Source organism: Ananas comosus, linkage group 23, assembly GCF_001540865.1.
Source record: "Ananas comosus cultivar F153 linkage group 23, ASM154086v1, whole genome shotgun sequence".
Taxonomy (NCBI): Eukaryota; Viridiplantae; Streptophyta; class Magnoliopsida; order Poales; family Bromeliaceae; genus Ananas; species Ananas comosus.
The window spans coordinates 7,540,538-7,561,901 of record NC_033643.1 but is presented as its reverse complement, the minus strand read 5'-3'; the positions used below and the strand labels follow the sequence as shown (position 1 = coordinate 7,561,901).

Sequence of the window (21,364 nt, the reverse complement as noted above, 5' to 3'; positions counted from 1 at the left end):
AATTGATTGCAACGTTACTAATATCTCCTTATCCTGATTCTCGATAGTTTTTTCTTTTTGTCGCTTCAACTCCTGTAAATTATTCTAAAGTTTTTGACAATTGTGTTTTGTTACGTACCCTTTCCCACGACAATAGAAGCACTCCACCTTGGATAATTGGCTTCTTTGTCTATCTGTAGTCGCCTATATTTTTGCTGCCTTCTTCACTCTTACTACCAGAGCTGTATCCCGACTCTGCATACCAGACTCTTAAGTTATCTTCTGCATCTCATTCGAGAGAAGTGCTGCCGTGATTGCCTCCACGCTTATGGTCTCCTTGCCATAAAGCAACGTAGTCACCAGATGCTCATATGCCGCCATTAATGAAGAAAGTAAAATTAACGCCTTGACCTCGTCATCCAGATTAACTCCGATACTAGTCAATTGGGCCACCATTTTGTTGATCTCATACAAATGCTTGTGTAGTCTCACTGCTTCTTGCATCTGTAGAGTGAACAACCGCAGATTCAGATACAACTTGTTCGTTAGGGACTTGGTCATGTACAGATCTTTCAACTTCTACCACAACTTTATTGATGTCGACTCACTGGATACATTGTAAAGAATCTCATCTGCTAACAATATATAATGCGTACTCAGTGCCTTTCGCTATATCTTTTTTCTATGTCGAAAATGTGACCTCTGCTGGCTCTAGATCCAAATCCTGTTGTACAAGAACTGCTCGAACTTTAATCTGCCATAATAAAAAATTGTTGTCAACCTTCTCGATTTCAAACTTTGTGGCCATTTTTCATTGATCTCACTCGAGAATAGGTAACCTTAATCTCTGATACCAATTGTTGGGAAACTTTTATTCGCCCTTATACCAGATTTTGAGAAGCTGCAACTCGCTCGTATGCCAACTGCTATTGATTCAATACTTGCTCCGTTACTGGTTGTTGGGATTCTATAACAGAAGCATCAAATCAAATTTTTACCATAAACCCGTATTCTTCACAAAAAGCTATTGTTGGTACAACCACAAAAGAGAGAAAAAAGAAATAAAAAATACGAGTGAAATATAAGATTCACTAATCAAGAGAAGAATTACACCTGACTCTTCATCTACGCAGAATATCTTTAACCCAAACCCCCTTTCTAAATCTCTCAACATTCTTTTGTTTTGTATAAAACCAAAAGAAGACTTCTCTCTTCATGCACCCATGCACTAGGTGCACCAAACTAAAAAACCAAGTGTTTCTCTCTTTCTCTCCGAGTACAGACGCCGCACAAAGAGCTTCACTACTCCACTGCATAATGTGATCTATATATAGAGCCCAAAAAACGTACGCAATCTTCGTATAATTAGGAATCCTCCTCTAAATAATATGTAAATCCAAATTAATGTATCTCTAATCGATTTAAATATGTATCCTATTCAAATAGGATTAAACTACAAATCTAATCAAATCCTAACACGGAAGACTCCGAATCATAGTCATCATCAACTTGGCTCTGGGTTTGGACCTGAGTAAGATGCTTGGTCAATATCTTAATTTACTTCTCAATTCTTCGATATCACAAAGATCTCGCTCTCTTCGGGGTAGTCTACGAGGAAGATCATCGCAGTTCTTGTGAGACCCCAGGTAGTTCTATATATAAAATATAATAGGACTAAACTCTTAATCCGGCTTAAGCATTTTGAGTGGTGGTTAGGCCCAAGAGGTTAAAAGAGTTAAGCGTGTTAGGACGGGAGTAGTCCTAGTATGGGTGACCCCCTGGTAAGCTGGGGCGTCACAGATGGTATCAGAGCTAATTACCAGCCGGAGGTGTGAGATGAGTCTCGGCTGAGCCAGGATTGTACAGTGGGAAAAGCGAGGCTCTCATGCTGTTGACTGCTGTGGGTAGAGCACGGCTCCCCCACAAGGTCGGTTTAGGCTAGCGAGACGAGTCTCACATCGCCTGGTACTTGTAAGTCCGAGCTTGACGAGGACGTCAAGGCTTAAAGGGGGGGAGATTGTGAGACCCGCGGTAGTTTTATATATAAAATATAATAGGGCCAAACTCTTAATCTGGCTTAAACATTTTAGGTGGTGGTTAGGCCCAAGAGGTTAAGAGAGTTAAGCGTGCTAGGACGGGAGTAGTCCTAGGATGGGTGACCCCCTGGGAAGCTGGGGCGCCACAGTTTTAGTTGTAAGGAATATGAACACCTGTGTTCCAATTCTAATTTGTAGTATTTCTGATTCCATCTTCGACCTCCAACCATGATACATGGCCAAGAAACACTCCCAAAGGCTCAATCTAGTTCAATGCCAATTGGTGTAGGCTTAATAGATGCCTAATAAGATGAAAAAGCATAAGGACGAGAATGGGATAAATGATCTCTTCTCTAAGGTAGTGTTTGGTTCGGGAACAAGGGGGGGNGGAACTATAAATTATAGTTCTCACGCCCTCTTTTTCTCGATGTTTTACAGAGCCTTCCACTCAGGGTGAGGCCAGGGATCGCGGGAAGGGAGTTGCTTCGAGCTAGCTTCCTTCGAGGACGAGTTGCTAGGTGGTCTACCTCTCGATTTTTGTTTCCTTTTACCGAGAGGTTGAGAGTTCTACCGTGTACTAGAGGCCACCATTTTTGTACTTCTGAGACAGTTATTGTACTACTTATGACTTCTTTTATTGTCTAGCTTTACTACTTTACCTTGGTATAGATGTTAGAATTTTGCTCGTTCTGATATCATTAGCTGCTCATTATTTCTCTTCTTCTATTTGTTTTATTACCTGCCTTTACTTCCGCTGTTATTGTAGACGCCTTATATGTGTAGACATATGGCGGGTCTGGGCACGCTACCGGGAGGGCCTCCGCCGGTCCCGGGGCGTGACACGAATGCCCCTGCCGCATTCATGGATTTGATGAACCGAGTGTTCAAGCCGTTCTTAGACAGGTTTGTGGTAGTCTTCATCGACGATATTTTGATATACTCCCGGAGCGATGCGGAGCATGAGGAGCACTTGAGGATTGTGCTACAACTTCTGCGAGAGAAGATATTGTATGCCAAGTTAAAGAAATGTGAGTTTTGGTTGCGGGAGATTGCTTTTTTGGGCCATGTGATTTCTGCAGATGGGTTAGCCGTGGTGGACCCAAAGAAGATCGACACTATTCGGGATTGGCCCAAACCGACGACGGTAACTGAGGTGCGGAGTTTTCTGGGACTAGCTGGATATTACCGTCGGTTTGTGGAGGGCTTTGCGAAGCTTTCCACACCCCTTACCAGGTTGACACGGAAAGGGATTCGGTTTGTTTGGAGTGAGGACTGCCAGAGGAGCTTCGACGAGTTGAGACTGAGGTTGATGTCAGCTCCTATCCTTGCCCTTCCTGTTCTGGGGGAAGGATTCGTGATCTACAGTGATGCATCGCACAGTGGACTAGATTGTGTGCTGATGCAGCATGGTAGGGTAATTGCTTATGCTTCACGACAGTTAAAGGATTATGAGAAGAATTACCCTACGCATGACTTGGAGCTTGCCGTGGTAGTCTTTGCATTAAAGTTGTGGCGGCATTACTTGTATGACGAGCACTGTGAGATTTTTACTGATCATAAAAGTCTCAAGTATCTGTTCACTCAAAAGGAGTTGAATCTGAGGCAGCGCCGGTGGTTGGAGTTACTGAAGGACTATGACATTAGTATTCAGTATCATCTCGGCAGGGCAAATGTAGTTGCAGATGCGTTGAGCAGGAAGTCAGTGCAAAGCCTAAGTTTGATGATCACTCAGCAAAGACCGCTACTTGAGGAGCTGCAGTGACTGAGGCTTGAGATAGTGTCCCTTGGATCTACTGCGAAACTGATATCTCTGGTTTTGCAGCCCACTCTGTTGGATAGGATCCGGGAGAAACAAAGTGGAGATCCGTACCTGTTGGGGATTTGAGAGCAGTTAGACAGGGGGCAGGCCAAGGGTTTTGCTGTGGACAGTTCGGGAGTACTACGGTACAGGAACCGGCTGTGTGTGCCTGTAGATTCAGAGATCCGAGAGGCTATTTTGAGAGAGGCTCATTGTTCACCTTATACGGTTCACCCTGGGGGAACCAAGATGTATAAGGATTTAAAGGCACAATTTTGGTGGAATGGAATGAAGAGAGACATTGGCAGATTTGTGGCTCAGTGTTTGACTTGCCAACAGGTGAAGGCCGAGCATCAGGTGCCTGCTGGCAAGCTTCAGAGTCTGCCAGTGCCCGAGTGGAAGTCGGAGCAGATTACGATGGATTTCGTCGTGGGATTACTTAGAGCACAGGGTGGCTTTGATGTGATTTGGGTGATAGTGGACAGACTGACCAAGTCTGCTCACTTCTTACCGGTTCAGACCACCTGGTCCAGAGAGAGACTCGCGCAGCTATATCTGGATGAGATTATTAGGCTGCATGGCGTGCTGATTTCAATCGTATCTGATAGAGATCCGAGGTTTGTATCACATTTCTGGAGGAGTTTGAGACAGCCTTGGGTACACAGCTGCAGTTCAGCACGGCGTTTCACCCACAGACGGATGGTCAGTCAGAGCGGACCATTTAGACTCTAGAGGACATGCTGAGAGCATGCGACCTGGACTTTGGAGGAGGGTGGTATCGACATTTGAGATTAGCTGAGTTTGCGTACAACAACAGCTATCAAGCGAGCATTCAGATGGCTCCGTTTGAGGCGTTGTATGGACGCAGATGTCGATCCCCTTTGTGTTGGCGTGATGTGGGTGAAAGGAAGACGCTAGGGCCTGAGATTTTGCTAGAGGCTGAGGAAAAAGTGAGAGTTGTTCGACGACACCTTTTGATAGCCGAGAGCCGCCAGAGGAGCTACGCCGATACCAGAAGACGAGACTTAGAGTTTCAGATTGGAGATCATATTTTTCTCAAAGTCTCGCCGTCCAGAGGGATTCGCCGATTTGGGTACGTGGAAAGCTCAGTCCACGTTTCGTAGGCCCTTTTGAGGTATTGGAGCGAGTGGGACCAGTTGCATATAGGATCGCTCTACCCCCGCGACTAGCTGGCATTCACGATGTCTTCCACGTCTCGGCATTGAGGAGATACGTTTTCGACCCCTCTCATGTGATTGACTACACTCCACTAGGGATTGGCGAGGATCTGAGGTACGAGGAGCTTCCAGTGCAAATTTTTGCTCGTGAGACGAAAGAATTGCGCAACCGGGTCATTCCGTATGTGAAAGTGCAGTGGAGCAATCACAAGGAGCGGGAGGCGACTTGGAAGCCCGAGACCGTGATGAGAGAGTCCTACCCCGACTTGTTCGCTTCCTCGTCTTGAGGTATGTTTTAAGTTTCGAGGACGAAACTTTTTATAGTGAGGGAGGATGTAGTATCCTTGTTTTATTTATTTATTTTTTTTATTTTTTATTTTTTTTAGTCGGTTGGTGATGCATGGGGGTGGCTTTGAATGCCACGTGCACCCCCCCATGCGTCCTTATCTTGTGGCCTATATGGTTTTGAGAGGCAGAGGGATAGTTGTGATTTGTAATTTCCCTCTCTCTCTAGTTGGAAGTGGAGAGCTCGTGGAGGCTCTAGTTGGAAGTGGAGAGCTCGTGGAGGCTCTAGTTGGAGATTGGAGCGACGTCAACTTCGCGCCGGCGAGCCGTTGGAGCGTGCGTGCGTCGTGGTAGTGCCGTTGGAGGCCGAGCAGCACGAAAATTTCTTCTCCTATTGACTTCTCGCTGTTCTGAATTAGCTTTTGAGGTGGGTTTACATCGGTTTTGACTCCTAAGTTCTAATAGTCGACATGTGTAAATTTCAATTTTGATATAGTCTATTCTAGCTCGAATTCATGGATTATATGGTAGATTGCAAATCTGAATTTGGAGCATGTGGTAATAAATTGAGTAGTTTATACATGTTGGATTTGAAATTTGAATTAGGAGAAAACCTGCGATTTGGACCTGTCACTTGTTTAAACTGCCTGATTTACCTCTAGGAGCCGTTATAAAATTGTACTGTCGCAGTATCCTCGAGACGAGCACTACAGGTAGTTTAGAATACATTTACGCTCGTGCTGGTACGCCGAGTAGATTTTTACAGGGTCGTTTGGGCTGTTTTGGACTGTTGGGTGCCGTCAGAGTTGACGGTGGACCCGGATCGCCTTTTTGGCGACAGATTGTGCCAAGGGCACGTGAACTGTTGGTTATTAGACTAGTTAGAGTCGGTTACTTGACTTTGACTTTTCAGAGCCTATTTGAGCTCGACAGAGATACGCTGCATACTCGGTTGGGTAGCGCCCACGAGTGCCACTCCGGAGACGGCTTTGTGCTTTCGCATTGGTGTCGCTCATGCCGGTTGGACTTGCTCTCCACGGACCAGTTAGTGTGGAGGTAGCTGGATAGTCGCAACTGGGCAGGGACGGGTAGGCTTACAGTCTCGATTGGATTGGGTCAGATTTGACATTTCCTACAGTTGGTTAGTGTACAGCATGATAGTGTAGTGAGTCATAGCGGTAGATTTTATTCCTGCATTTACTACTATCTTTGCTCCCTTCTGCAGACTTAGTGGGTGGACCGATGTTGTTGAGGGCGGTACCCACTGAGGACTATCTATTTTTACAGTAGTTCTCATGCCCTGTTGTTACCCCCTGTTTTTGCAGAGCTATCGTCGTCGGCTGCTGCTGTCGCAGATCATGATCGAGGCAAGGGCGTCGCGAGTTAGAGCCCTACCAGACGTGCCGAGCTAGAGGTGCCCCTACTGCAGGTAGATGTTTTGTTTTGAGTTCATGTACATAGTATACGCAACTCGCCAGTGCGAGTAGCTCTGTATTTTTGGTTATTGGACTATGTATATGGAACTCCNACATATATACACACATATATGTGTGTATATACATATATACACACATATATGTGTATATATATATATACACATATATGTGTATATATATATATACATATACATATATATATATACATATATATATATATGGATGCTGCAACGTAGCCCCATGCATGCATGCCTATCCACTTCTCAGCTTGAGGTGCTCTAATTAAAATTTTCTTTATCTCTTTAATGTGAAGTAGAGAGCCACTCGAGGTGGAGCTCAAGGGAGTAGCCGCGGAGCTCGGATTCGACGTCGACGTCGCACTGCGGAGCCGTTCGAGGATACGGTTGCAGTCGTAGCATCGCGAGGAGTTCGAGCGAGGGCGCGGTTTTCGCCGTCCTCAACGTCGCACCAGCGCCGGATTCGCTGTCGAGGTGGGTACCTAACTTTCCTCCTTGGATTACTTGAACGCACGGTTTTGAGCTCGCGTGCTGATTTTCAGCGTCGACCGTCAGTGTTTCGGCTCGTACTCGGCGTAGGAACGTCGGATTTCGACGAGACTTGGTTCGTTGGATTCAGGACTTCGAGAGGAATCCACGAAGCCCTTATGTGCTGGATTTGTTGAAGGTTAGCTGGGTCAAAATTATGTTCTCCTCTGCTGCTGTGTTTCGGACAGAATTTGAGTTGGAGTTCTTCGTTGCGATGTGTGCAGGGCGATTTCGAACTTGAGCTGGACACCCTGGTTTTTCCAGTGGATTTGGGGATTTTTGGTGACCTCCTCGCTGCCGGGGTTTAGCGATCGAGGTGGGTTACATCGGTTTTTACTCCTAAGTTCTAATCGTCGACATGTATAAATCTCGATTTTTAGTATAGTCTATTCTAGCTCGAATTCATGGATTATGTTATAGATTGCAAATCTGAATTTGGAGCATGTGGTAATAAATTGAGTAGTTTATGCATGTTGGACTTGGAATTTGAATTAGGAGAAAACCTGCGATTTGGACCTGTCACTTGTTTAAACTGCCTGATTTAGCTCTAGGAGCCGTTATAAAATTGTACTGTCGCAGTATCCTAGAGACGAGTACTCCAGGTAGTTTAGAACACATTTACGCTCGTGCTGGTACGCCGAGTGGATTTTTACAGGGTCGTTTGGGCTGTTTCGGACTGTTGGGTGCCGTCAGAGTTGACGGTGGACCCGGATCGCCTTTTTGGCGACAGATTGTGCCGAGGGCACGTGAACTGTTGGTTATTAGACTAGTTATAGTCGGTTACTTGACTTTGGCTTTTCAGAGCCTGATTGAGCTCGACAGAGATACGCTACATACTCGGTTGGGTAGCGCCCACGAGTGCCACTCCGGAGACGGGCTTTGTGCTTTCGCGTTGGTGTCGCTGATGCCGGTTGGACTTGCTCTCCACGGACAAGTTAGTGTGGAGGTAGCTGGATAGTTGCAACTTGGCAGAGACGGGTGTATTCACAGTCCCAGGGACGGGTAGGTTTACAGTCCCGATTGGATTGGGTCAGATTTGACATTTCCTACAGTTGGTTAGTGTAGAGCATGATAGTGTAGTGATTCATAGCGGTAGATTTTATTCCTGCATTTACTACTATCTTTGCTCCCTTCTGTAGACTTAGTGGGTGGACCGATGTTGTTGAGGGCGGCACCCACTGAGGACTACCTGTTTTTACAGTAGTTCTCACGTCCTGTTGTTACCCCCTGTTTTTGCAAAGCCATCGTCGTCGGCTGCTGCTGTCGCAGATCAGGATCGACGTAAGGGCGTCGCGAGTTAGAGCCCTACCAGACGTGACGAGCTAGAGGTGCCCCTACTGCAGGTAGATGTTTTGTTTTGAGTTCATGTACATAGTATACTTAACTCGCTAGTGCGAGTAGCTCTGTATTTTTGGTTATTGGACTATGTATATGGAACTCCGTTTGTTTAGCTTCTGTTTACTCTAGCAGCTCTATACTACTGTTTGTAGTATTGTACGGTTTACAGGTACAGCTGTCGCTTCGTATACAGGGAAAATTTCTTTGTATACGGCGGATATGTCGGCGTGCCCGGGGAACGTGTAATCCGGGGCGTGACAAATGATCTTTTCTTCATACCTTAGGTGCCGAACTTTACGAGTGAGTCTTTGTTCTTCAATTTGGATCTTTTCTTCAATCTTCCGCAATCAACTCTTCAAGACTCCATTCAACATTACGAAATCCGCTAACCTATAAAATCCTTAACAATTGGCTAAGATGACTGACCGAGTAATTGCGTTTCAGGGACTAATGTCTCCAAGACGCTACACGTGTAGGACTGCCCCAGCGCCGACTCCTGAGGCGCCCGAGCAGGAGGAAACGAGCGTGATCGATCGGTTGCAACGCAAGTGACCGCGCTGACCAGTGTGGTGCAGCGCCAGGAGACCAGATTCGAGCGACTCCAGGATTTATTGGAGCGGCAAATTGCGGCACCGGCCGCGCCGGCAAATGAAGGCGGTGGTCCGCCTGCACCCTCGACTCATATACCTAGAGCGGCAGAGGGTGAGGGCATAGCGGCGGTTCCGGTGACGGCACGCCCACCGCCAGTGATCGCACCACAGGCGACATCGGGATCGGCTACACCCGATGTGACGGCCGAAGACGTGGAGGGAGAGCGCGCATTGGCGGCTCTTATCAAGTTCAACAAGTTCCATCCGCCAACCTTTGAGGGCGAGAAGGTGGAACCGAAGATGGTCGAGTCTTGGATCGACTCGAAGGAGACCCTCTTCGACGACTTGCGTACCTTGGAGAGGGACAAGGTGTATCTCGCCACCCACTGCTTGGAGAAGGCGGCGAAGGTTTGGTGGAAGCGCGTTAGACGGGATCGGCTTCCCGGCCTTCCGCCGATGCTGTGGGAAGAATTCAAGCGAGAGATGTTCGCCAACTATTTCCCCGGCACATTGAAGCGGAAGCTCAAGGAGGAGTTCCGCAAGATAGAACAAGGGGACCGCTCAGTGGCGTAGTATGAACAAGAATTTTCCCATATTATCGACTGCGTCCCGGATGTTGTAAAGGATGACCGGGATCGGGCCGAGTGGTTCTTGCGAGGACTTCGGCCGGGAGTCTACAAGGCCGTGCAAATACTTAAGCTCACGACCTTTGCTGAGGTCTTTGATTGAGCGCTATGGGCGGAGCACGGAGACGCCCACGTTCGGGAGAAGCGTGAGGCTTTGGCCGAGTCTAAGGACAAGGGCAAGAAACGCCAAGGTGGCGGTAGTTCGGGGGGACAAACACATTACAAGAAGCCCCCGAAGTATGCGCGCACTCAACAGAAGAGCGATGGAGTGCGGCGATGCATGATATGCGGCGGAGACCACCTGGTCTCGTGCTGTGAGCAAGGCCGAGGCAAGTGCTACAAGTGTGGGCAGCCGGGGCACTTCATTCGAGATTGCCCGGGAGGAGGAGCCTCACCTGCCCCATCGATTGCATCGGCGCCGGCGATCCCGGCTCATTATGGAGGAGCTCCACCGACGGCCGCATCGACTGGACGCGCGATGATGCCGCGTCAACCTGAAGTGACGCGATCGGCCCCGAGCGGACGGGTATTCGCCGCTCAGGTCCAAGCTGAGGAACCTGCGGAGGCGGAGGAGCATCGCCTTGTGGCAAGTATGGTTTTAATTAACGGAGTTCGCTCCAGGGCTTTATTTGATACAGGAGCCACGCATTCATTCATAAGTAGATCATTCGCACACATGCATGACATCCATAGAGGCGAGTAACAAGTGGCGAGTAGAGGGCCCTGGGTCGACGTTTAACACTTACTCGGAGTGTGCGTCATGTCCCGTACAAATAGGCGAATGGATTATGCCTATTCGAGCGTTGGAACTCCAGAAGCTTGAAGCTTATGATGTCATTCTGGGTATGGACTGGCTCTCGAAATACCACGCAACGATCGACTGCAAAAGCAGGGTGATCACATTCCGTGAGCCAGGACAAGAGGAGTTCACATATCGAGCTTGCCAAAACTCATGCTTTGTCGCGACGGTGTCGGCGACGAGAGCAAGGAAGTTAGTCAACAGCGGTTGCATGGCATTCCTAGCGACCGTTGTAGAAGCGGAACGAGTAGCTCCGATGTTAGAGGAACTATCGGTGGTGCGGGAGTTCCCGGATGTATTTCCCATGGAGTTGCCGGGGATACCACCAGATCGGGAGATCGAGTTCGTCATAGACTTGGTTCCCGGTACCGCACCGATCTCGAAGGCTCCGTACCGAATGGCGCCGGTAGAATTGAAAGAGTTGAGGAGTCAATTGCAAGACCTTCTCGACAAGCAATTTATCCGGCCAAGTGTATCACCGTGGGGAGCCCCGGTGTTGTTTGTACAGAAGAAAGATGGATCGTTTCGACTCTGCGTGGACTATCGAGAATTGAACAGAGTCACGATCAAGAATAAGTACCCACTACCCCAAATCGATGACTTGTTCGATCAGTTGCAGGGGTCATGTGTGTACTCAAAGATAGATTTGCAATCCGGCTATCACCAACTGAGAATCAAGCCGGAGGATGTGCAGAAAACTGCGTTTCGTACGCGGTATGGACACTACGAATTCACGGTCATGCCATTTGGACTTACGAATGCTCCAGCGGCATTTATGGATCTGATGAACCGTGTCTTCAAGAGGTATTTAGATCGATTTGTCGTGGTCTTCATAGACGACATATTGATCTACTCTCGCAGTGACGAGGAATATGCCGAACATTTGAGGATAGTGCTTCAAGTCCTTCGGGAGGAGAAGCTATATGCTAAGCTGAAGAAGTGTGACTTCTGGCAACGCGAGGTCGCCTTCTTAGGGCATGTGATTTCCGCGGGTGGAGTTTCTGTAGACCCGAGGAAAATTGAGGCAATCAAGGATTGGCCGCGCCCGACGAATGTCACGGAGGTCCGAAGCTTCGTGGGCTTGGCGGGCTACTATAGGTGGTTTGTGGAAGGCTTTTCCAAAATAGTGATTCCACTTACCCGCCTGACCCAAAAAGGCACCAAGTTTGTTTGGAGCGAAGAATGTGACCGGAGTTTCAAAGAGTTGAAGCAAAGACTGACTTCGACTCCGGTGCTCGCTCTACTGGTGCAGGGCGAAGACTTCGTAGTCTACAGTGATGCCTCCTATCTTGGATTGGGGTGTGTATTGATGCAAAACGAAAAAGTGATCGCCTATGCATCCCGTCAGCTGAAGAGCTATGAAAAGAATTACCCCATCCATGATTTGGAGCCAGCGGCGGTGATTTTCGCCTTGAAGTTGTGGAGGCACTACTTATATGGTGCCCATTGTGAGATCTATACCGACCACAAGAGCTTGAAGTATCTGTTCACACAGAAGGAGCTCAATATGCGTCAGCGGCGGTGGTTGGAACTGTTAAAGGATTACGATGTCGATATCCTATACCACCCCGGGAAGGCAAATGTGGTCGCGGATGCATTGAGTAGGAAGTCGGCGAAGAACCTCGCATTTGATGTTACCCAGCAAACACCTCTGTGGCTGGATATGGGGCGATTGGACCTTGAAGTGGTCGCTCCCGAGGTCCCGACTCAGTTGATGGCACTCGTTGTCCAACCGACCTTGTTGGAGAGGATCAAATGTCTGCAACCTGCAGACCCAGAACTCCAAAGGGTGCGGCGAAACATCGAGGAAGGACATGGCGGCGATTTCAGGGCAGACGCCGATGGTACGCTTCGGTTTCGAAACCGATGGTGTGTGCCGAAGGATGGAGAGCTTCGTGAATTGATTTTGCAAGAAGCACATCGATCTCCATATGCCGATCACCCGGACGGCACCAAGATGTATCAAGGACTAAAAATGCATTATTGGTGGCCGAGAATGAAGAGCGACATTGGACGCTTTGTGGCAAAGTGCCTAACATGCCAACAAGTGAAGGCCGAGCGTCGGTTCCCAGCGGGAAAGCTTCAAAGCCTACCAATCCCCGTTTGGAAATGGGAGGACATATCGATGGACTTCATGGTCGGCTTGCCTCGCTCAACGGGCGGCCACGATGCAATTTGGGTAATTGTGGACCGATTGACGAAGTCGGCTCACTTCTTGCCGATCCACACCACGTGGTCGGGTGACAAGTTAGCGCAGATATATCTTGACGAGATAGTGAGACTGCATTGGGTGCCGAAATCGATGGTGTCGGATCGCGACCCCCGGTTCACTTCACATTTCTGGAAGAGCCTGCAGGAAGCCCTTGGCACATGGCTCGACTTTAGCACCGCATTTCATCCTCAGACCGATGGGCAAACAGAGAGAACTATTCAAACTCTGGAGGATATGTTGCGAGCGTGTGTCATTGATTATAAGGGAAGTTGGTGTGATTACCTACCTATGGCCGAGTTCGCCTACAACAACAGTTATCACGCTAGTGTGGAGATGGCACCGTTCGAGGCTCTCTACGGGCGGACGTGTCGATCTCCTATACACTGGAGCGATGTTGGCGAGCGTGCTGAGTTCGGCCCAGATGTGTTGCGAGAAGTGGAAGAGAAAGTCCGCCTTGCTCGCAAGAGATTGCTCACGGCGCAGTCGAGACAGCAAAGTTACGCAGATAGGCACCGTCGAGATATAGAGTTTGCGGTAGGTGACCGCGTATTCTTGAAGGTTTCACCAATGCGGGGTGTGAAGCGGTTTGGAGTGCGGGGAAAGCTAAGTCCCCGATATATTGGACCATATGAGATATTAGAGCGAGTCGGCACGGTGGCCTACCGACTTGCTCTACCGCCGAAGCTTGCGGATGTACATAATGTGTTCCATGTCTCCAATCTCCGCAAGTACATTCACGACCCCGAGCACGCAATGCTATATGAACCGCCGGAACTTCAAGGAGACTTGAGCTATGAAGAGTTTTCGGTAGGGATTATCGCCCGAGATGTGCGAAAATTGAGGAATCGAGAAATCCCCTATGTGAAGGTGAGGTGGAGCAATCACGAGGATCGCGAAGCCACCTGGGAACTCGAGGATCTAATGAGAAAGCACCATCCTCATCCATTTGAGGAATAAGGTATGAATTTGAATTAAAATAAAGAATTGAGTTAGTTTCGAGGGCGAAACTCCTTTAAGGAGGGGAAGATGTAAGGAAGTGAATTCTCGAAATCCGAGAATTGTACTTCATCCAGGATCGACTAATTGTCGAAAGTATACCCTTTGTGGGAGTTGAGAATGTCCAAACACAAAAAATGCTTTGGGGTTGAGTCCGCGAGAGCAAATGATGCAAACTGCATCATTGGGCTGATGATACTCTCGGGGACCGATCTCTGGAGGTGAGAGACCGGTTCCCTCGGCTGGGTGTAGCGGGGTTGCTTGATGCAACCGGTCCCTGGTAGGGAGGGACCGGTTCCCGAACGTGGTCCCAGCGAGAAATGCCGAAATTTGGCTAAGTCCTGAAAACCGAGCTCTCGGGGACCGGTCTCTCAAGCGAGGACCAGTCTCCCGGGGAGAGACCGGTTCCCGAACGCGTGCGCCCGAGGGAAGCTCTCGGGGACTGCTCCCAAGTCGGGGAGACCGGTCCCTCCGGGCGAAAACTGCCGAGTAAGGGCTGTGCAATAGATGGAAAAGTGAGGGGTTTTTATGCAAAATGGCCTTTATTAGAGTGGGCTGAGCCCTCTCTCTCCCTCACACCCTCTCACTTTCTCTCTTTCTCACACTCTCTCTTGCTCTCTCTCTCTCTCTCTAGAAAAGAAAGAACAAAAGAGAAGGAGAAGAAGAAAGAGAAGAAGAAGAAGGAGGAGAAGAAGAAGAAGAAGGAGGAGAACAAGATAGAGAAGGTTTGGAGCATCTTCCTCTTTTTCTCTCTTCTCCATTGGTGTAGCTCAAGAGGTAAGCTACAAACCCTAGCTTGTAAAACTTAGGGTTTTGGGTTTTTATGCTTTGGATTGGGTCAAATGAACTCTAAGCTAGCTTCTAAATAGATCAATCCCAAGAATCTAGGGATTTATTGGGTGGTTTGCTATAGGTGCAAACCTAGGGCTCCAAAATGGAATTTTTGTAAAAGTATGAGATTGATCTCATTTGAAACTTTGGAAACCCTATTGATAGGTCACAAAACGGGGGGGCGAAGTCGATTTCGGCATTCGGCGAGCCGGCGTGAAGTCCTCGGCAAAATCGGGCCGGGCTAATGTTGATTTGGGCGAGGAAGGCTAAAGCCTTTTCGTAGAGCTCGCCGAGGAGCTTTTTCCAAGCCTCTACATCGATTAAAGGTGGGGGGTGCCATCCCGAAGCTTTCGAACTCCTTTCTATGTCTTAGATTGCATTTAATCTCATCTCTTCATGTTGCATTGTAGGATTGCATAGTAGCACCATTCCTTATGCTTTCTAAATGATAACCTAGTGTACTTGGAACGCTTGGTAACTAGATAGGTGAGGATTGGGTCGGAACGTGGATCCTATGATGCTAAAGATAGAGATGAACCCGATGGGGGTATTGATGACATAGAAAGTAGTGTTATTGTTAAAGAACAAACGAGTGGCATCCAAACATTGAATGATAACGAGTGGCATTAATGTAGTGTAAATAACACTAGAGGTCGATGGACCTAGGGATAGGTGGATCCCTTAGAAAATGCCTTGTGAACAATGAATTTAGAACAACTAAATAGCATTGCATGAATGTTGGGAACAAATGATTCCGCGAGAGATGTTGACCCTAGTTGTAGGGCATCCTCACTTGGAGAGGATTTGATTGGGTTATGGACCCTAGTGATAGTGCATCCTCACTTGGAGAGGATTCGATTGGGTATCGACTCTAGTTGTAGAGTATCCTCACTTGGAGAGGATAGATCTAGTTCACAGTCTGCGTTGGGATGGTATAGCCATCCAATCCCCACATGGAGGGGATTGTCGTCGAGTACTCCGGAGTGTCGTGCGACTAGGACCACTTGGAGGTCCGGACCACATGGAGGTCCGCAGACGGTCCCGGGCTTGGGTGCACTTGGAGCTCCCTCCCCACTTTGGGATTGAAAGGTGAGTCATGGGCGAGCCCTAGGGCCTCGCCACAGATTGGGTAAATGGAAAGGTTAAAGGTTTATTAATGCCATTGAACATTGCTATTCGAACATGGATCGAACTTGTTAGCATGATAGCAAACCTTTATTATATGATGCATGCATTTATATTCATGATTATGGGTATAGTAGTATAGTTTTCCTACTATTGCATTTACAGCTTTCAGATACATATCTATCTATCTATCTATCTGTTGTTACTTGTGCCCACTTGGACCTAGTGGGGAGATCGGCAGAGTCGGCGGCCGAGCCCACTGGGAACTATAGAAGATAGTTCTCACCCCACTCTATTTCCAGTGGTAGGTTCAGGGCTGCAGAGAGAGGATCGCGGCAAGGGCATCGCGCCCTACCAGTGAGACCGTGGTAGTATAGTAGCTTTCCTTTTTGCATTAGTCACCTATGTATTGAGAGAGAGAGATCTATTGTAGGTGAGGACTTGGAGAGCTATGTATTCTGGACGAGAAATGTATCCATTTAAAGAAAATGATGTAATGAGAATGTTGAAACTATTGTAATAGCTAGTAAAGTACTCTCTTTATTTCACCAGTTTTATCTTGTGGATTGCTTGCTCTCGTATTGTTCGCACTGTTTGTGCCCTCTTGAATGTGTATGCTTAGAATTTAATTTCCTGGGTAAATTTTTGTACACATTCCTGTTGTTGAGCCTTGGGCGCACAGGGGAGGTGCTATCCGTTCGGCGGCCGCCGTCGCGGCCGAACCGTGCCAAATTGGTAGTCGATTCGGGGCGGGGCATGACAAAACGAGTATTGATAGACTTTGTAGCTTTCCCGCCGGAAACCGGCGCTTCGCCTTAACTTGTTGGCACATGAGACACTGCGCCACGAACTCCCCAACATCTTTCTTCATGCCTGGCCACCAATAATGTGCTTTTAGATCTTGATACATTTTAGTGTCGCCGGGGTGTATGCTATAAGGGGATTGGTGCGCTTCTTGCATAATCGCCTTTCGAATATCATCATCTTTAGGCACGCACCAACGATTTCGAAATCGGAGTGCGCCATCGGCTCCAATGCCAAAGTCCTCGGCATTTCCACTTCCAACTTCACCTCGAACCTTTTGGAGGTAAGGGTTCGAAGCTTGTAACTCTTTAATCCTTTCAAATAGGGTCAGTTGCATAATTAATGCGGCAAGAATAGCCGGCACTCCCAGCTCTACTACTTCCAACCCAAGCCTTTGCATTTCCTTGTGCAATAGTGGTTGAGGCGTAATTGTCGTCGCTAGGTTATCCGCCGATTTTCTGCTTAGAGCATCGGCAACGACATTGGCTTTCCCGGATTGGTATAGTATAGTGACATCGTAGTCCTTCAGTAATTCTAATCACCGCCGCTGTCACATATTCAACTCTTTCTGGGTGAACAAGTATTTGAGACTCTTGTGATCGGTGTAGATCTCATAATGCTCACCATATAAGTAATGCCTCCAAAGCTTTAGCACGAAGATCACCGCGGCTAACTCGAGGTCATGAATCGGGTAGTTTTTCTCATAACTCTTCAATTGGCGCGATGCATATGCAATGACTCGCCCATTTTGTATTAGTACACACCCGAGACCGACATACGAGGCATCACTGTACACTACGAAGGTCTCCCCCGGAGTCAGCAAGGCAAGCACCGGGGTTGACGTCAATCTGTTCTTCAACTCCTCAAAGCTTCGATCGCAATCGTCGCTCCATACGTACTTTACTCCTTTATGAGTAAGGCGCGTTAGCGGAGTGGTTATTTTAGTGAACCCCTCCACGAACCGCCGATAGTAGCCTGCAAGTCCGAGAAAACTACGGACCTCCTCTACGCTTATCGTGCGAGGCCAATCCTTGATCGCTTCCACTTTCCTCGGGTCTATTGACACTCTGTCCCCCGATACCACATGACCCAAGAATATGACCTCCTTTAGCCAAAAGTCACACTTCTTCAACTTAGCATAAAGCTTTTCTTGTCGGAGTATTTGCAGCACAGCTTTCAAGTACTCTTCATGCTCCTCCTCGCTCTTCGAGTAGACCAATACGTCGTCTATGAACACTACGACGCACCAGTCCAACAACGGCCTGAAGACTCGGTTCATCAAGTCCATAAATGCCGCCGGGGCATTAGTAAGCCCAAACGGCATTACCGTGAACTCGTAATGGCCATACCGCGTACGGTACGCCGTTTTCTGCACATCCTTTGGTCTAATCTTTAGTTGATGATACCCCGTCTGGAGATCAATCTTTGAATACACCTTTGACCCTTGCAACTGATCGAATAAATCGTCAATCCTTGGCAACGGGTACTTGTTCTTTATCGTCACTTTGTTCAACTCGCGATAATCTACGCAGAGTCGAAGTGTGCCGTCCTTTTTCTTCACAAATCGCACCGGAGCTCCCCACGGTGACACGCTCGGCCTCACGAAGCCTTTATCGAGCAAGTCTTGCAATTGGGCCTTTAGCTCCACTAACTCCACCGGTGCCATTCTATACGGAGCCTTCGAAACTGGCGCCGCCCCAGGAATCAAGTCAATGACGAACTCAACTTCCCGGTCCGGTGGCAATCCCGGTAACTCCGCCGGAAATACATCCGGGAATTCACATGCTACCCTGATACCCTCAAGTCCGGGGTGCTCCCTTCGACCATCAACCATGGTTGCTAAATAGGCCTTACACCCTTCTTTAATCATTCTTTTGGCCCTCACTAACGATATGGTCGCCGCAAAACGCGCGCCTTTGCACGCTCGATACACTAACTCCTCTTGGTTAGGCTCACGAAAGGTGATAACCTTGCTTTCACAATCTATGACCGCGTAGTATTTGGAGAGCCAATTGGTCCCCAAGATAACGTCGAATCCCCACATCGGGTCTAGCACTAGCAGATCTATCAGCATGATCCAGTCACCAATCTGCACCGGAACCTCCAAGCACTCATTATAAACACGGAACGAGTGCTCGGGACCCTTTATCCACCAATAGTCCTCATTATGTGTCATTTCTATGCCATGCGTCTTTGCAAATGATGCGCCTACAAATGAACGTGATGCACCAGTATCGAACAGTGTTCTAGCTCTAGTGCCATTAATCATAATTATACCTGCCACAATGTCGTCGGTTGCTGTAGGCTGCTCCTCCACCTGAGCGGCAAAAACCCGTCCGCTAGGTGCTCTCGATCCCTCCGGTTGACGCGGCGATGATGCGCGTCCAGCCGATATTGCTGTTGGTAACCCCATAAGCTGTCTCAGGGTCGACGGTGCTGATGCCGCCGTCGGCGCAGACGACGTCTAGCTCGGGCACTCCGGGATAAGATGTCCCGGTTGGTCACACTTGAAACACTTGCCGTCGCGCTGCGGGCAAGTCGACACTCGGTGCTCTCCGCCACAAATGACGCACCGAGGTGGTCTCCAGTTCCTCGACTGCTGTCGGGGATACCGAGGGGGTTTCTGAGCATTTGGCTGGCCCTCGGCACCGCCCGCCGTTCGTTTCCTGCCTTTGTCCTTCATCTCGGCCATAGCCTCCCGTTCCTCTCGAACGTGGGCGCTACCGTGCTCCGCCCATAGGGCTCTATCGAAGACCTCCGCAAAGGTCGTAAGCTTTAGAATTTGCACATTCTCACAAATTCTTGGCTGGAGTCCTCGCAAGAACCAATCAGCCCGATCCCGATCATCACAAACAACATCGGGAACGCAGTCGATAATGTAAGAGAACTCTTGCTCATATTCCCCCACCGATCGATCACCCTGTCTCAACTTGTGGAACTTCTCTTGTAGTCTCCGCTTGGCCGTGTCGGGAAAGTAGTTCGCGAATACCGCTCTCTTGAACTCCTCCCACAACATAAGCGGAAGATTGGCAGGTCGATCCCGCTTAACTCGTTTCCACCACACCTTCGCCGCCTTCTCGAGACAATGGGTGGCGAGGTACACTTTGTCCTTCTCCGAGGTATTGAGATCCTCGAAGAGTGTTTCCATTGAGTCGATCCACGACTCCACTACCGCTGGCTCCACCGTGCCACCCTCAAAGCTAGGTGGGTTGAACTTCTGGAACTGAATGAGAGCCACTAACGCACACTCTCGCTCCGCCTCAACTGCCGCACCGCCGGGATTTGATGTCCCCGATCCGGCCGGCACCATCGTGACAGGCACAGCCGCTGCTGCCGCCGCTTCCTCGTCTACGCTCGGCACTACCGCAGGGGGTGCGACATGCTCGACACCCGCCTGGGCCGCCGCTTCTTGCTTACGCTCCAAGGCTTCCTGGAGCCGCTGAATCTACTCCTCTTTGCATTGAACAAACTCCGCTTGTTGACGCACTACGCCGATAAGCGCGGCCATCTGCTCCCTAAGCTTTCCGTCGCCACTCGCTCCGGATCGCTCGAGCTCCGCATTTGGTTCCTCGGGCATTGACCTTGTTCAAGGTCCACAGCGAACCATTACTTCCTAAAATGAAGCAACTCACATTAGCTACACGACCAACATTACCGAACCATACCCAATCTGGCGAAAGCATACATACGCGTTCATTCTCACCCCAAGCATTATGTCGTCGGCCGCCCGACACAACACGAGGAATAGAGAACGAACGTTAATTTAAACTTAGCCTCTAATCACATTAGAGATATCCCGACTCGATCCAATCATATGCTTTCACTAACTTTGATTCCACGTCACTCACGTTTCCTAAATCCTTATGGTCTTCCAATCCTAAGGGTCTCTAGGTTCATTCCTATTCTTTCATTTTGGCTCTGATACCACTATATCTGTCACGCTCCGAGACCGATACCAATTTGGGCCGGCCCGGGCACGTCAAACAGAGGCCGAACGGACAGAGTTTTCCCTGTCCGCCCAAGGCTCATCACCTGTACATTTTCAAGTAGAGAAAAGCACTAGCGGAAACATACACAAACGGCTTACACGAGGGTAAGCAATAGCCATGAGTGAAAGAAAGGAAGCTAACTACTACATAAGTACTATGATTCAATTTGATAATATACATTTCATTCAACTTTTACATTCTTTACATCATCTCTTTTTACATCACATTTGCTCAAAATGAAATATTACATTCTTTTCTCTTATTTGCTTTATACATAAACATCTTCAAATACAAAAGAAGATACATGGTAGGCTACTAACAAAATGTAAACCCGACTCGGGTAGTCACTGTCTATGGCGCGATACCTTTACCGTTGTCGCTCGCCGGCTCGCTCGGTCCCGACTTTGTGGAAATAGTGGGGTGAGAACTACAACGAAGTTTCCAATGGGTTCGGTCCCAATCTCACCGACTTTCCCACTGGGTCTAACTCAGGCATAATAGAAAGAATAAGCAGATAAGTAACCGACTATACAAATGCAACTAATATGCCTGAACAATGCGATAAAAAATTATGCTCAATATATCACATGAAGAATGCATGGTCTTTATTCTTTGTTCTTTATTCTTTGTTCAATCTCAAGGCTAACCCGGGGGTATCGCCTCATTAACTCACCAACTCAAAATCCATGATCGCGGGCCCTCAGCTTCCTCCCGCTAGGACCGTCCTCTGGGGAACAGCACCAACCCAGTGATGACAAACTCCGGAGCGCATCGCCCGAGGAGGAGCGACCACCCTC

At 48.5% G+C, this 21,364-nt stretch overlaps 1 long non-coding RNA gene across 1 annotated transcript in view; it reads left to right on the top strand.

Annotated features, from left to right (window-relative positions):
- LOC109727858 overlaps nucleotides 7,008–21,364 on the top strand; it is a 32,431-nt gene continuing 18,074 nt past the window's right edge. The window contains exons 1-3 of the long non-coding RNA XR_002220860.1: nucleotides 7,008–7,203; nucleotides 7,272–7,396; nucleotides 7,482–7,573. This is a non-coding gene — a long non-coding RNA (uncharacterized LOC109727858). The remainder of the gene's footprint in view (nucleotides 7,204–7,271; nucleotides 7,397–7,481; nucleotides 7,574–21,364) is intronic.